This window comes from Pipistrellus kuhlii, unplaced genomic scaffold (genome assembly GCF_014108245.1).
Source record: "Pipistrellus kuhlii isolate mPipKuh1 unplaced genomic scaffold, mPipKuh1.p scaffold_m20_p_20, whole genome shotgun sequence".
Taxonomy (NCBI): domain Eukaryota; kingdom Metazoa; phylum Chordata; class Mammalia; order Chiroptera; family Vespertilionidae; genus Pipistrellus; species Pipistrellus kuhlii.
Window position 1 is genome coordinate 12,181,864 of NW_023425516.1, and position 3,646 is coordinate 12,185,509.

Genomic DNA, 3,646 nt, shown 5'->3' on the forward strand with positions numbered 1-3,646 from the left:
CCCGGCCGCGCCCGCCGATCCCGAGGCCCCGCGGGGCCCCCGGACCCGCGCCCCCTGCAGGGAGGCTCCGCCCTGCGCCCGGGCGCGCGCTCCCCCGGAAGCCCCGCCCCGAAGGCGCGCCGGCGCCAGGGAACGCCCAGCCCCACGGGCGTTCCGGGCCGGTGTGTCCCGTGCTGGATCCTCACGTGCGCCTGAAACCCGTCTTCTCCGTCCGTGGCCACACCCCCAACCGGGACCCTGTCTCCCTGCCCGCCCCCCCCAAACGGGACCCTGTCTCCCTTATTTTCGGGTTTCCCAGGTCGCCCAGGGTCAGGCGGATCCTGAGCCGCCAGTCAGCGCCGCCGGGGCTCACCTGCGCTCCTGGGCTCCTCCCTGATGGTTGAGCCGCCGGGACTCACAGCTGAGGCCGGGCCTGCAGAGAGAAGGCGGTCCAGGCCTCCTGCGGTGTAAAGGGGCGTTTGGGAAGCCATCGGCCCTCTTCCCAGAGCCCCTGAGGATAAGGTGACCAGACGTCCCACTTTTTAACAATTTGTCCCGAGTTCTGCGGCATTAAAAAAAAAAAAAAAAAGTCCAAAAGATTTAAAAGAATCTTTCCAAAAATCTGGACTTTTTTAAAACGCCGCGGGACAAATTGTTAAAAGTCGGGACTGTCCTGCCAAAAGCGGGATGTCTGGTCACCTTACTTAGGAACTTGCCCAACTCCGCTTCCCTCCTGTCTTCCCAGTCCCACCACCCACCCAATGGGCTGCCCGGAACCTTCAGGCTCCTTGGGAACCCACGTGGTCCTCCCCCTGGTTCCAGTCCCCTCCCCAATCTCCTCTGCAGGCCCTCCGTGCCACCCCTGGGAGCTGGCAGCAAAGCCACCTGCTTTGCCACCTCCCTCAGGCCTCCCTTCCTTCCAACATCCCATTCAGAGCCTGCCCCAGGAGACCACACCTTCTGGGAGGGACCTGCCTGACTGCCCACTATAGCGCCCCCTCCCCATCACTCGCTCCTGGAGGGCCCCTCCTGTAGCTCCTGAAGACGTGTGTGTGTGTGTGTGTGTGTGTGTGTGTGTGTGTACCCCACAGCTGGGTCTGACTGTGGGTGGCAGCCTCACTCCCCACCTCACCCGCCTTGCCCCCACGTGCACCTGAAACCCGTCTCAGTGCATAGTAGTGAATTGGACGCCCTGATCTGTTCGGCACTGTGGACCACTTTCAGCCTCCAGGCAACAACAGCTTTACGAAGATGCTGATGGATCTGAGTTCATTTCAGTCCATAGCCACCTTTAACGGATCTGCTACCACCCCCCATTCCTCAGTCCAGGGGCAGGCAATGAAGAGGATCGTCGCAAGTGATTCTTTCTCATAGCAGCTCTATTCACAATAGCTAAAAGCTCCGTCCATCCATGAGTGGATGGAGAACAAGCTGTCTGGTACACTCACAGCGGAATATTATTCTGCAATAAAAAGGTCTGGCATAGGGACGCACCACGCTACAGCACAGACGAGCCTAGAAAGCATTACGCTAAGTGAAAGAAAAAGCCAGACACAAAAAGGCCACAGGTTATAGGATCTTATTCCTGGGGAGTGTCCAGAATAGAAACAGAAAGTAGATTATTAGTGGTTTCTTGGAGGAATGGGAGTGACTGCTAATGGGTGTGGTGTTTGGGTATGAAAATGCTTTGGAACTGGATAGTGGGTGATGTTTGCTTAAATTTGTGACGATTTAAAAAACAAAAAAACAAAAACCATACACGTGTACCCTTGAAATGGGTGAGTTGTGTGGCACGTGAATTCTCTCTCAATAAAGCTGTTGTGATTGAAAACTAAATAAGTAAAATAAAAGCCAAGGATCACAGGGAGAGCATTTGCTTCAAGGAAGCGTGTGGCCTGGACATGGAGGCCATGGCGGGCGGAATGGTTTGGGGCCGCAGAGAGAGGACACAGGAGCAGGGCTTCCGGTTTTCCCTGAGCCCAGCCATCCACTCACCTCCAGGTTGAGGCCAGAGGGGGATGAGTGTCTGGGTGCCCCAGGTCCCTTGGGAGGGTGTGTCCGCGGAGATAAGGCTGGCCCGAAAGATGCCAACAAATATGAGAAAAAAAAAACCACAACGAAGCTTCACAGATGCTCTGTAAACATCAAGAAGCCAGTTCGGCTGCGCATAGCTGCTGACACATTTTGAAGGAGGGACAGTCCCGAGGGCCAGAGCTCCTAGTGGGAGATTGTGTGGGGGTCCCCAGGAGGTCAGACAAGTGGGGGTAAGCTGGGGGCAAAGAGCTGGATCCTGTCCTCCAGCTCAGGAGACAGGCTGATCGGAGAGCGCCTCAAAGGACTTGGTCATGTGGCTGTCATTCCCCCCCACCCCCAATGTTGGACCAGTGAGCAGAGCCAGGAGCTCCTGAGAGGAAGCATGCCAGACACAGACCTTAACAGGAGGCCAGCCTGGCACCTCAGGACTCTTACTGGCCCGTTTCTGCCACATCGTGTGACCACGTCGTGTGTCCTTCTTCCAGACAGTGCCTCTCTCTGTATTCCTCCCCCGTCCCATCTTGTACTGGGACTCAGCGAAATACTTGTTCTTCCTTCGGCATCAGCGATCCTTTGGATTTATTACAACGTGCCGCCTGCTCTGCCCACTTTTAGCTGATATATTTGCTCCGGCTCCACGCAGAGACATTCGTTCCTGTTTGTTTAATTTGGGGTTTGTCTTCCTGTGATCGGGCGGCACCAAACACAGGCTGGTGTTTGCTCTCCGGGCACGTCATCCCCCTCGTCGGCACGCTATCCCTGATCCGCCCTGTGTTCGCAGATCCTGCCCGAGCTCTGGTTAAGCTGTGGAGCTGTGCTCGTTTTCCTCAGAGCCGGTGACATAGGATGGCACTTCCTGACGCCGAGATTGTCTGCCAGATCCCAGAACACACCGTGATGCTTACGTGAACGCGGTCACGCTTCACCACGTCAGCCACTCGGGGTGGCCACTTACAACGCGCATGGGAAGAAAGGCGTTTAGATCCCCCCCCTTCTCTCCCTGTAGAATCAGGTGCACCCTACATGCTGCCGATGGTGGCCATCACAATCTCCCCCGGCGAGGAGCTGTAATTACTGCCCCCTTTCAGGCAGTAAACTGAGGCCAGAGAGGAGGAGCAGAGGCCCTGGGGCCCGCAGCAGGGTCTGGGGCAGACCTGCTGTCCTCCCCTTTTCCGGTGGTTAGGTCAGTGCCGGCACCAGGTGAGCCCTGGGCCGGAGGCATCTTGGGAGCCCACAGACCAGGGAGCCCAACAAGGGCACAGGCCTTGAAAGGGGGCCAAGCCAGAGGGGGCCTGAGGCCCCCGGCGACAGGAGAGAAAGAACGATGGTGAGGTGGAGGTGTATTTTTGTGGCCAGTGTACTGGCAACTTCTTGGGACGAAGGCGGCTGGCTCAGGGCTCCAGAGCCTTCGGGGGGACCGAGCAGGCACATGACGACCAGAATAAGGTGACAACAGCAGCATCGACCCCCAGCTCTGTTGTCACCAGAATAAGGTGACAACAGCAGCATCGACCCCCAGCTCCTGTTGGGAGGGGGCCAGTAAAGCCAGGGCAAATGAAATGGGGCCGTGGTCGGCAAACTGCGGCTCTCGAGAGCCACAGGCGGCTCTTTGGCCCCTTGAGTGTGGCTCTTC